Genomic DNA, 13,806 nt, shown 5'->3' with positions numbered 1-13,806 from the left:
AAAGTAAGGCCCTATTATTGCTACAAAGATCATACACCAGCTTGGGACTTGGCTTCTGGGGTGCCCCTTCCTAGGTGGGGTAGCTATGTCATACCAAATATGACAGCACATGTTCCAAGAAGAGATTTGTACGTGAATTCTCTCTCTCTCTCTCTTTCTCTCTCTCTCTCTCTCTCTTTTTTTTTTTTTTTTTTTTTTTTGAGTGAGAGAGAACACGCACATGAGCAGGGGTTGGTCAGAGGGAAAGAGAGAGAATCTCAAGCAGGCTCCGCGCTAAGCACAGAGCCTGACTCAGTTTGATCTCACAACCCTGAGATCATGATCTGAGTGGAAATCAAGAGTCAGTCACTTAACCCACAGAGCCACCCAGGAGCTCTGTGCATGAATTCAAGCAAATGCATGAAAGATTTATGTTTGTATGTAAGCCAAGATAAAGTTTTAAAAATCAACTAAAACACATCTTAAACATGACAATTTACATTATAAAGAACTTTCAAATTAACATCTTTTCTGCTTACTTTCAATTTAGTACCTATAAAAACTGAGAATGTACAACAATAAGAACACATTTAAAAGTCCCCAAAAGGGATGCTTGGGTGGCTGAGCGGTTGAGCACCTGCTCAGAACGTGACCCTGGAGTCCCAGGATGGAGTACTGCATCGGGCTCCCTGCATGGAGCCTGCTTCTCCCTCTGCCTATGTCTGTGCCTCTCTCTCTCTCTCTCTCTCTCTCCCTCATGAATAAATAAATAAAATCTTTAAAAATAACTAAAGTACCAAGAAATACCACAAATTATTTCATAAAGTTTATTTTTTAACTCTTAATGGACAAGGTTCATTTTTTTATGTATGAGTAATATGCAGAAGGTGGAAAATGCAAATACTAGGAGTTTTCTCTAAAAAGCATGCTATCCTCCTATCTCCATTCCCAACCTCTGGTCTTCCAGTTTTGCTCTCCAGAGGTGGTGAAAAGTATTATTTTGTTGCCAGTTTTTTGCCATCTGATTCATACAAATATATATATGTAATATGGATTGTTCCATACCTTACTTTATTTATTTACTTATTTTTAAAAATATTTATTTAATTATTTGAGAGAGAGAAAGAGAGCACTTGCATACATGAGCAGGGGAAGGGGGCAGAGGCAGAGGGAGAAGCAGACTCCCCACTGAGTAGGGAGCCCAACGCAGGGGTGGATCCCAGGACCCTGGGATCATGACCTGAGCTAAAATCAAGAGTCAGATGCTTAACTGACTAAGCTACGCAGGTGCCTCCATAACTTGCTTTGAAACACCAGTCCACCACCACCAGAAACAATGATAACCACTTAAAATGATAGCTGATTTGAGCAACGTGGATCAGAAATGCATGTGTACACTTATCCGTGAACTGTTTAAAGTAAATACAGCACAGTACTGTAAGTGTGTTTTCTCTTCCTTATAATTTTCTTTTCTTTTTTTTTTTTAATTTTTATTTATTTATGATAGTCACACAGAGAGAGGGAGAGAGGGAGAGAGAGGCAGAGACACAGGCAGAGGGAGAAGCGGGCTCCATGCACCGGGAGCCCGACGTGGGATTCGATCCCGGGACTCCAGGATCGCTCCCTGGGCCAAAGGCAGGCGCCAAACCGCTGCGCCACCCAGGGATCCCCCTTATAATTTTCTTAATGGCATTTTCTTTGCTTTAGCTTACTTTGTTTTAAGAATACAGTACATAATACATATGCTATACAAAATTTGTGTTAATTGGCTGTTTTTGTTACTGGCAAGGCTTTTGGTCAACAGCAGGGTATTAGGAGTTATGTTTTGGGGAAGTAAACAGTTCTACATAGATTTTGAACTATGTGAAGAGTGGGCACCCCTAACCTCCGTGTTGTTCAAGCGTCAACTGTAGTTTGGTTTCATTTCAGGTCAGATCAGAATGAAGTATGTCTTATTCTTTTTAACAGTTACAAAGTATTCCATTGGTTGAACATGTGAGAGTTGATTTCTCCTCTCCAAGTGAAAGACATAGAGGTTAATTTCAATCACTGGCTATCAACACAATATTAAGTGATTTTCTGTGTACATACATTTCTTCTGTGGGAATGTAATTTAGGCATAGACACTTGGAAGAGTAATTGATGGATCAAAATTTATGGTCGTATCATGTAAAGATACTGCTGACATTGCCCTTCAGAGAAATGTGACACCACACTCTCACCAAGACTACTTTTTATCAATTTTTTTGTTCTTTTCCAATATGTTGGGTGAAAAAAAGAATCTTATTGTGATTTTAAGTTGCACTTCTCCTAATATGGGAAACCTTCAACATCTTCTTATTTTAAAACTATTTGTATTTTGCCCTATTTCTCCATTTTCCTCCACTTTTTAAAAGTGATTTGTAGATCCTTGTGTACTGTGAAAATATTTTCCCTGAGTTTATTCACAGAAATTAAAAATTTTTATGCATAAAAACTATTGATTTTTTTACATGGTGTTTGGGTGTTACATTGGGCTTTATTTTATTTTATTTTTTATCCCTTTTAGGGGCTGCACTGTTCCTGGAGGTACTGCAATACCAGGTTGATACAAGAAGTGGATGGAGCAAGCTCCTATTCCATCTCTTTGATCCAAAAGTCCACTCAATATACTATCCTCAGATAGAGATGTGTCAGATATTACACTGATAAGATGGTAGCTACATTTCTCTTGATCTTACCCAAATGGTGGAGAAGCCATGTCATGCCAGGCTTTAAAAAAACCCCAAGTCAGAGGCTGCTTTTTAAAATTCTTCCATATTTTCTTCCAGTATTTTCATTATCTCATTTTTTTCTTTTGTATACTTCATCCAGCTAAAACTTGTGTTGATGTAAGAAACGAGGTTGATAGAATATTTTTTTTCACTAGATGGCTCCCCAAAAGTCTCTGACTGACTTGACAATTCATCTTTACCTTTGATTTGAAGTGTTCAAAAAGTCTCAAACTGCCTTCATAAGTATTTGTATGTTTCTTGACTCTTCTGTTGATTTATCCTTATATCTCTTTGTGTGCATGTGGCAGACTATTTTGATTATATTGCATTTTAGTACATTTCAAAATCAAGATAACAGTGCCCATGGCCACCACTTCTGTTCAACTTAGTCCTGGAAGTCCAAGCCAGAGAAATTGGGTAAGAAAAAGAAAAAAGCATCCAAATAGGAAACAAGTAAAATTGTCTCTATTTTCAGAAGACATGATCTTACATATAGAAAATATTAGATTCCAGACACACACAAAACTTTTAGAACTAATAAGCAAATTCAACAAAGTTACAGAACACAAAATCAACATAATAAAGGCAGTTGCATTTATACACACTAACAGTAAACTATCGAAAAAGAAAATCAAGAATACAATCCCATTTACAATAGCATAAAAGAGAATAAAAGACTTAGGAATAAACAAGGAGGTGAAAGACACATGCATTAGAAGTATAAAACACTGGTGAAAAAAACCAAAGGAATAAACAAAAAGCAGAACCAAACCTAGAAATTCAGCTGATGGTTGCCAGACGAGGGGGACGGTGGTAGGTTGGGCGAATGTGTGAAGGTGAGTGGGAGATACAGGTTTCCAGATATGGAAGGAATAAGTCATGGGAATAAAAGGTACAGCATAAGTGCCTTTTAGTCAATGATATTGTAAAAGCGATGTATTGAGACAGATGGTAGCTACACTTGTGGTAAACACAGCATAATGTATAAGCTTGTTGAATCCCTAAGTCTTACACCTGAAACTAACGTAACATAGTGTGTCAACTGTGCTAAAAAAAAAAAAAAAGAATAAAACACCATGAAAGAAATTAAAGCAGACAAATACATAGAAAGAATTCCCACGTTCATGTATTGGAAAAATTAATAGTGTTAAATAACAGGTGCAAATTACTCCAAGAAATCTACAGATTCAATGCAATCTATCAAAAGTACCCCAATAGTACTTTTCGCAAATGTAAATTAAAAGCAAAAACAACCCTAAAGTTCATATGGAACCACAAGGCACTGAATAACCAAACTTATGTTGCGAAAAAAGAAAGCTTGAAGCTTTACACTTCTGATTTGAACAATATAGCACAAGTCTATAGTAATGAAAACAGTGTGGTACTGACATAAAGACAGACATATAGATCAATGGAACTAAATAGCAAGTTTAGAAATAAATCCACGTATATAGTAAATTGATCTTCTACAAGAGTGTCAGAATATACAACAGTGAAAAGATAGTCTCTCAACAAATGGTGTTGGTAAGAATGGATTTCTATAAGCAAAAGAATCAAATTGGACCATACACAAAATCAACTCAAAATGGATTAAAGACTTAAATATAAAATCTGAAACTGGGATCCCTGGGTGGCTCAGCGGTTTAGCCCCTGCCTTCAGCCCAGGGCATGATGCTGGGGTCCCAGGATCGAGTCCCACATCAGGCTCCCTGCATGGAGCCTGCTTCTCCCTCTGCCTATGTCTCTGCGCTCTCTCTCTCTCTCTCTCAATGTGTGTCTCTCATGAATAAATAAATGAAATCTTAAAAAAAAAAACCTGAAACTGTAGAACTCCTCAAAGAAAATGTGAGAGGAGGACTTCTTGACAATAATTTATTGGGTGACACCAAAAGCACAAGCAACAAAACCAAAATAAACAAGTGGGACTGCAAACTAAAAAGCTTCTTCACAACAAAGGAAATAATCAACAGATGAGAAAGATCCTACAGGATGAGAGAAAATATGTGTGAACCATCTACCTGATAAAGGGTTAATAACCAAAATACATAAGAATCTCCTATAACTCAATAGCAAAAAACAAATAATCTGATTTTTTTTTTTTGTGGGAAAGGAGCCAATTTATGAAATTAAATAAAGTCCATGGAGGGAGTGAAGAACACAGGCCGGACACCTCTACCCCGGCTAGGCCCAGCACAGCTGGAGCTCAGCACACCGTGCATCCCCTGCTTTTTCTCCCCTCCCGGGAGGAGGCTTAAATAAGCCAGGGCCCAGCCTGGCCAAGGTCCTGGAACCTACGGAGGGCAGAAGTCAGAGAAGTAGGGGTGCTGCAGGGCCTCTTCTGCCGAGATGCGCTGGACGGGGTTACACTTCAGGAGGTTCTGCAGCAGGTCCCGTCCTGTGGCATTGAGCTTGGGTACGACATTCACAGGGATGTGAATACGGGCAAAGGACTCAAAGAAGCATTTCTCTGTAAGGACATACAAATGGCCAGCAGGTATATGAAACGGTGCTCAAGATCACTAATCTTCAGAGAAATGAGGTTCAAAACCACCATGAGACCATATCACCTCACATGTTAGGATGGCTATTATATTAAAAAAAAAAAAAGACAAATGTTGGCAAGGTTGTGGAAACACTGGAACCTTATACACTGCTATGTAGAATAGTGTAGCCATTACTGAAAACAGTATGGAGTTTCCTCAGAAAATTAAATATAGAATTTCCATATGATTCAGCAATCCCACTTCTGGGTATATATTCAAAAGACTTGAAATCGAGATCTTGAAGAGATATCTGTGCCTTTCTATTACAGCACTGTTCACAATAGCCAAGATATGGAAACAACCCAAATTTCCATCAACAGATTAGTAGATAAAGAAGATGTGTGTGTGTGTGTGTGTATTCATATGAATATATAATGGAATATTATCTAGCCTTGAGCACTGGGTGTTATTCTATATGTTGGCAAATTGAACACCAATAAAAAATAAATTTATAAAAAAAAGTTGCTATTTGTGACAACATGGATGAACATAGTGGACATTATACTAAGTGAAGTAAGCCAGTCACAGAAAGACAAATAGAGCATTATTATTATATATGAGGTACTTAGATTAGTTAAATTCATAAAGACAAAGTAAAATTGTGGAAAACAAAGCAATTAGGGGTACCAGGGTTTAAGAGAGAGGATTGGGAGGAGGCGGAGAGGGAAATTGAGTTTTTCAATGGGTAGGAAGTTTCTGTTACACAAGCTGAGTAAGTTCTAGAGGTATGCTGTGCAGCATGATACCTATGGTTAACAGTATGGTATTGTGCACCTAAATACACTAAGAAGATAGATCTCATGTTTAAGTATTCTTAGCAATATCCTACCTTCCCCCCAAAACCCCCAATAACTCACACACACACAAAAAAAAACACAAAGAGATTTTTGGAGAGGATGAATATGTTCAGTATCTGATTGGATGATATTATCACAGGTATGTGCATATATCCAAAAACATCAAGATGTTTATATTAAAAGTGTGCAATTTTAATATGTCAATTATACCTCAATAAAGCTGAAAAAAAAAAACATCTGGAAGGGCTAGTTCTTTCTTTTTTAGATTTTTTTTTCCTGAAACATATAAAGATATGTTTTCCCTATGAACACTAGAAGTTTACTTTTAAAAAGTTTGTTATCTTTATTCATCATTTCAAGTTTATATAATAGTTTGGGGAGGATTTTCATCATTATAATGCTTAAGTTTCTGAGCCAATAACAAATACTATTCTATTTAACTATTTTATATCCCTCAGTTTAAATTATTTATTTATTTATTTATTTATTTATTTATTTATTTATTTATTTATTTATGATTTTGTTTATTTATTCATTAGAGACAGAGAGATAGAGAAGCAGAGACACAGGCAGAGGGAGAAGCAGGCTCCATGGAGGGAGCCCGACGTGGGACTCTTTCCCGGGTCTCCAGGATCACACCCTGGGCTGAAGGTGGCGCTAAACCGCTGAGCCACCGGGGCTGCCCCAGTTTAAAATTAAAAAAAAAATTTTTTTTTAAAGATTTATTTATTTATGATAGACATAGAGAGAGAGAGAGAGAGAGAGAGAGAGAGAGAGGCAGAGACACAGGAGGAGGGAGAAGCAGGCTCCATGCTGGGAGCCTGACGTGGGACTCGATCCCAGGACTCCAGGATCACGCCCTGGACCAAAGGCAGGCACCAAACCGCTGAACCACCCAGGGATCCCCCGGTTTAATTTTTTTTTTTTTTAATTTATGATAGGCACACAGTGAGAGAGAGAGAGGCAGAGACACAGGCAGAAGGAGAAGCAGGCTCCATGCACCGAGAGCCCGACGTGGGACTCGATCCCGGGTCTCCAGGATCGCGCCCTGGGCCAAAGGCAGACGCTAAACCGCTGTGCCACCCAGGGATCCCCAGTTTAAATTTTTTAATTGACATTTCTAAACTAGGATTAAAATTGTTTAATATAGATCTTGCATTTTTTTTAAGTTAATATCTTATTTTTTTTAATAATAAATTTATTTTTTACTGGAGATCTTGCATGTTTATTGTTAAATGTATTTCTAAGAAGTTAGTATATTGATTGTTGTATAAATATTTTCTTCTGGTACATCTATTAGTTAATTGTTGTTTGTGTACTGGACACCTACTGATTTTTTTTTGTATTAATTTTGTATCTAGACAATTTACTGAATTTTCTTCTTGTTTACAATGGCTCCTAAGTTAATCCTCTCAGGTTTTCCAGGTATATATACACAATATATGAGAACAACACATTTAAATTTTTTCTGTCTTCATTTTTAGAAAGCAAAGTAAGAATCTACTAAAAAATAAAGCTATTTAACTTTTTGATGTACATGGAACCATTATTGATAGAATAAACATCTGGGATACAGAGTAAAAGTTGTATATTTTAAAATAATTGGGGGGGGGGGGGGCTAGAGAGAGAGAGAGGGTGTGAGAGAGCAAGGGAATTTACCAGGAAAAAAAAAAGAGTGAGCTCTTGGCAGTCATAAGAGAATTAGAAAGCATAGCTAATAGCAAAATATGTATAATAAAAGTAATGGACATTAGTATCTGTCAAATCTGTTATATTATAGCACCTACCCTGAACCTTAGATTAAATTCTCCATAACATTGTGAGTAACATGGTCAAGTCATGTGGCATGTCCTTCAGCCTGCTACAGCAGCAGCTAATGAAATGTCAGGACCTCTGTCCCCTTTTCTGGCAACAAAGCTGCAACGAATAGACAGAGATCACCCTGATCTGCTTCTTCTTTTTTCCTCAGCCAGAGAGGAAAGAATTCTCACTGACTTTTAATAAAAGGAAGGGGGAGAGAAAGGGTATGAGAGAACCCCTGGATTCAGACTCAGTAATGGACTGTTAACTAATGATGACAACCCTTTTGCTGTTATCAGGACAGGAAACACTGAGCATCTCACTCTTCATGAGAAGAGTCACCTTACAGACAGGGCAGTTCCCTTCAGTCTTTTAGAGGTGCTTCCTGGCTTGTCTTGCTTGAAATTGGCATCATTGTATTGGCTGGCAGCCTGCTTCCTCCCTGCTAAAAAAAATTATTTTGCATTCAATTCATAGTTTGCCTCCTAATTTATTTTTACATTTTAAGGAAATTGGATACTCTATTTGCATGCTAAATAAATTTTATGTGCATTTAAGTATTGTCAGGCAGTCCAGTAAATTCTACAGACCTCTTTTTATACAGGCATAGAGGTAACCAACTTGAATGAGAAATAGAAGATATGCTGGTTGTGGAATTTCCCCTACATGAATGAGATTATGTGTTTAAATACACAAATGGACTTATCTGTTCAGACTTGCCTTTTTCACTTTAACAGTACAGTTTGACTTTTGATGTCAGTATGTATAATGTAACTCACTCTTTTTTTTTTTTTAAGATTTTGTTTATTTATTTGCCAGAGAAAGAGAGAGAACACAAGCAGTGAGAGGGGCAAAGGAAGAGGGAGAAACAGACCCCCTGTTAAGCAGGGAGCCCAACATAGGGCTTGATCCCAGGACCCTGAGATCATGAGCCTAAGGCAGATGCTTCGCCAATTGAGCCACCCAGGTGCCTCTAAACGTAACTCACTCTTTTAATGACCTATAATTATGCACTGTGTGAATGTATTATAAATGAATTGACCAATCCTTTATCAAGGGAAATTCGGGTTCTGGAAAAAATTCATTACATTATATGTACCAACCTTTAACTCATGGTAGCCATAGTAGTTGACTTGGTGAGTTCCAGTACCCAGGCTTAGTATCTGCAGTACTGAACAGAAATGACAATAGCGGTCATATTTACATTTTAATAATCCGAAATACTGGCACTAATGTTGGTCTTACTGGCAGTATTTTATAAAAAAGATTGTATGGTGCCATCATCTTCTACACTTTGTCATGAGACACTGACGAACATGGGAGAGAGCCAAGGACTGTTGTTCCTGTGTCCTTCCAGCCTAAATATTCTAGAAAGGGTAAGCTGGGAAGAAGTTAGAATAAATTATCCAATGGGAGAGCCATCTGTTTCTCAGAAAATGGGTTTGGTGCTCACGGGAAAGGAAGGGAAGATCGCTAATCTACAGCTTTCTCAGCTTTTCTCCTCTTCACCCCAGGCCACTCCATTTTCTGTGGGTCCCCTTCTTAAGACCCTATGCCCACCCTCACCCCCATTCAAAGTCCATCAAGGGCTTCTGGAAACTGTGCCCAAACTAGATCTGGGAAATAAAAAGCTATGAGAACAAAAAATACTCAGCTTCACTAGTAATTTAGAAATTGGAATTAATACAACCTAAGAACACTGTAGAACAGGCCTTAGAAGGGAAGCAATGTAGTGAGAAAGCAGAAAGCAAGTCTGATTTATTTATTTATTTATTTATTTATTTATTTATTTATTTATTTATTTAAAGGATTTTGTTTACTAGAGAGAGAGTGTGAGGTGAAGGGGGTGGAGGGAGGAGATGCAGACTTCCGGCTGATCCATCCCAGGACCCCAGGATGATGACCTGAGGGGAAGGCAGATGATTAACCAACTGAGTCACCCAGACACATCCAAGTCATTTCTATTTAATATAAAATGTAAATGCACTATAGAACTCTCTGGATATACCCCATACATAATACACATAATTTAGAGTTTTAATTTTTTGAAATACTGAAATAATGGTGCTACATTAGGAAAAATACCAGAAAATACTTGGATTTTCAAAAAAGTAGCACAATATCCCGGCACATCAGAATGCAGTTGACCACTGAACAATATGGAGTTTGGAATGCCAACCTCTGAGCAGTGGAAAATTCATGTATAACTTTTGACTCTCCTAAAACTTAAATACTAATGGCCTACTATTGACAGAAGCCTTACCGATATCATGAACAGTTAATTAACACTAATTTTCTATGTTATATGTGTTATAAATTGTATTCTTACAATAATGTAAGCTAGAGAGAAGAAAATGTTATTAAAATCATAAGGAAGAGAACATACATTTACAGAACTGTACTATGTTTAGCAAAAGCAAATTCCATGTATAAGTGGGACCCACACAATTCAGACCCGTGTTGTTCAAGGGCCAAGTATACTGCAGAACTATATTTCCATCATTTATTAGGTCAAGGCTGGAAAGACTGTACAAGACAAAGTATCAGGATGGGCTACCAAACTGACAATTAGAAGAAATCCGTGGAACTGAGTGGCGTAGCATCACATAGCAAAGAGCGCCTGAATTTGGAGCCAACAGACTGAGGCTAAGGTAAGTCCTGACTTACCGGGGCTGCTGGAGTTTGGACACATTCTCCCATCTCATTGGGCCTTACTTCTTTCATTGGTACAATAAACACAGTAGCATTGCTCTGCTTCTTCGGGTGCTGTAAGATAAAATACTGGTAACAAAAACTGTGAAAATAAGACGTTAGGCTCTAAGGATGGAATCATCCTTTATTTAAAAATTTTAATGTTGGGAAGGAAACAACATTGTATGGTTTTGCTCTCAAACTCTGCATAAAGGTGACTGCTTTCTTGAATCTTCTCTTATCCTTATGTAGATGTAAATTGAAGGGAAATTTTGCATTACAGGAAAAGTTTCCTTCCTCACTAACAATATTAGCTGGTACCTCTCATGAATATGTTTAATTTTTAGCTATTGTCATCTCCATTCAGAATGATGTATCCTGAATGAAAAAAGAACTTTTTATATCTTACTGTTTGGAGGGCCAGTCTTGTTTAGTCTGTACATGTGGGATCCTCTCCCCATTATTTTGAGGCAAACTTCAGATGTCATATTAACAGAACCTTTGAAGTTGATGTTTAATTTGAACTGTCTTTGATTCTTGCATATCTGTTGGCTTTATGTCCTGTGGCTGAGCTGGTCTTGAAGCTTCGTTGGGCATAAAAGCTTTTGCAGTTTTCTTGGAATGGGAGCTGGGCTCCTCCTGGCAATCATCCTATGCTGTCTTGTTCAGTTGTTCCTTGTTCCTGCTCTCTCAGCCCATCTTTGAAATCTAGAACTCTGGTTCACTCAGTCTTCAAGCCCCTAGTTGGTACTTGTTACCACTGAGCTGGGTTCTCACTGTCCTTAAGGGATAGGGGCTTATACTTTCTCTTCCAGGCTTTCCTGACTTTGGCTTTCCGAGGCAGTTCACACCAGCTCTACCCCTCCAATCCCATCCCTGGCAGCACTGGTTCACTGCCAGCCCAGCATGCTGAGAAAAGAACAAAGACAATATGTGACAGCTTTCCATCATGTTGTGGTGGCACTTCTCCTTCATCTGGTTCCTTAAAGTACCCTCCAATGGACTCTTCCAGGCAGAATTAGCCAGTCCAAATTTCCATGGTTTAGTCATAATAACTACTGGGAAGAAGGCGATAAGTATTCCATTTTGTGTTAAACCCTGCCATTCAGCAACCATCTTGTTTTTGGCCTTATGAGCCCACTTTTAGGTCAGCAGCTCTTTCTCTTGACTTGAAAGATTATGATTCTGATTCCAGTACCATTGTATGGGTTCCCACAACCAAGCAACACTCCAACACCAGCACCAGCTGGGTGTCCTATAATTCAACTCTACTCTGACATTAGCTACCTAGAGATAGTGTCCAATCCCACAGATTAATGGCTCAGCCCCACAAGACTGTTCCCACTTCACATGCCAAATTGTAGGTCTAGACTGTTCCTGTTTATAGTTGCTTCTGACCAACTATAAACCGGAGGCTCCCATGACCTCCTCCTTGGTTCTGTTAAAAAACAAAATCCAACCAAGTAAATCTGAAGATCAAATTGGCTTTATTCAGTGATTCATGAATTGAGCAGGATCCCATCTAGCAAGTAGAGGGACGCTCCAAGAAGCTGTACAAAATAGAACCTTAATAAAGAAGAGAGAGGCAGGAAGAAAGGAGTTTATGAGTGAGGAATGCAGTTTTAGGCAAGCAAGCCCTCCTAGGGGACTAGAAGGACACTCAGCTTCTCTGTGTCTGTGGATCCCCTTCCACCTGAGTGAGTGACTTCCTGATGTAGTACATGATGCTGGGGAGAAGGGGGGCTCATGTTTCTGACTGCCTTGGTGGGGCAGTGTTATCTTTGGAACCAATAATTAGCCCAGAGGTATTCAATATTGTCTCATTGTGGAGGCTAAGGCCCACAGGCAAACAATATGGCCAGCAGACCCAGAGCCTGCTTAAAACACCATGTGATAGGTGTTGTTCTGCTGAAGATCTGTGGCCATGTAGGGAGTGGGGGCCAGCACACAAAATTGGGAGGTCTGTGGTTGAGCTCTACCTCTCCCCTTCCCATTTAGTTAGTTCTAATCCATTCCGAAACGATTGTTCTTTTCGTTTCTACACTTCTGACATGGAAGCAGTGATTAAGCCCCAGGAAAGTGTTAGAACACAGGCAAGAGTAAGCTTTCCATGTGCAACTATCCCTCCCCCCAACACACACACACATCCCCTGACCCCCACCCCGCTCCCTGGGCCTTCAGGGTTAGATGCTCTTCACAAGAGCTCCCACCCTATTCTATTTTGGGTTAGACTAGAATTGGCCTTTGAACTTAATCAGGGTTCATAGGAGAAAGAATTTTTCTCCAGACAGAAAGCTATGTGGGTTTGTTGATGTTTTCTAAAAACATAGCAGAAGCTGCTCCTGCCACAGGAGCAAGAATCTCGGAATTCAAATTGGTGAAGAAAAACATTATCGGTTACCCAAGCTATTTTTACTTATCTTTTTGTTATTTTGAGCCACAGGGGAAATGTCAGAAGTACTTATGTGGATAAAATCGGACAGTTTCTAGGATGTGAGCTTTGTTTTCTCTCTTTCCTTCTGGTTAGATTGCTTCTGTTCACGTGGCAAATAGCAGTGCAGAATGAAGAATGAAGATGGGGGAAAAATCAGAAAATATTTAGTGTACACCATTGGCAAGATGAGAACAAAATGGGGTGAATGCCTGGGTGAAAGAAAACTGGAAAAAATATAAATGCACACACATCTCTCCATCCATAGTCTATATACATATAAATTGTACATTAACTAAGTATATATGTGTAATGTATATTTTGCTAAGCAGTTTTACATACACTATGCAATTTAATCTGCATAATAACACAATGAAGTAGGAACTATTATAAGTTCATTTTGGAGACAGATGGATTTGCACATGGAGATCTCAAAGGACTTGCCCCGAAGTGTCTGTGTGAAGTCAGGATTTTAACCTAGAGGGGTTAATTCCAGAACTTATGCTCTTTACCACAAAAATAAGTCTGATTTAGTTCTGTGAATTATGAAGAGCCCGCACTGACAGTTTCTTTGAGGATTCAGTGCTACTCAAGATAAGCGTGGTTGGCTAGTGATCTTTAGACTGGAGTTGATCCAGATAGTCAATCCCCTCCAGAAGAACCTTTAGAATAACCCAAAGACAGTCCTGGAACCCCAGGTCAAAAACATATTCTGGGTCTGGAATGAATTTGTCTGTCAATGTGAAGAGAAGAAGAGGGATTCTCTATATTGTATGTAATGTTTGATGGACTGTCACATGTTTATCATCTGT

The 13,806-nt window shown here is 38.7% G+C and overlaps 1 non-coding gene across 1 annotated transcript; it reads right to left on the bottom strand.

Moving 5' to 3' along the window:
• Window positions 1-2,525: 2,525 nt before the first annotated feature.
• Window positions 2,526-2,719, bottom strand: LOC112648999 (U2 spliceosomal RNA). The gene has a single exon (XR_003129433.1). It is a non-coding gene; the product is annotated as a U2 spliceosomal RNA (small nuclear RNA).
• Between the last annotated feature and the right edge of the window lie 11,087 nt (window positions 2,720-13,806).

The sequence above is a fragment of the Canis lupus genome, chromosome 7, assembly GCF_003254725.2.
Source record: "Canis lupus dingo isolate Sandy chromosome 7, ASM325472v2, whole genome shotgun sequence".
NCBI classification, from domain to species: Eukaryota; Metazoa; Chordata; class Mammalia; order Carnivora; family Canidae; genus Canis; species Canis lupus.
This window is presented reverse-complemented; position numbering and strand designations above follow the sequence as displayed.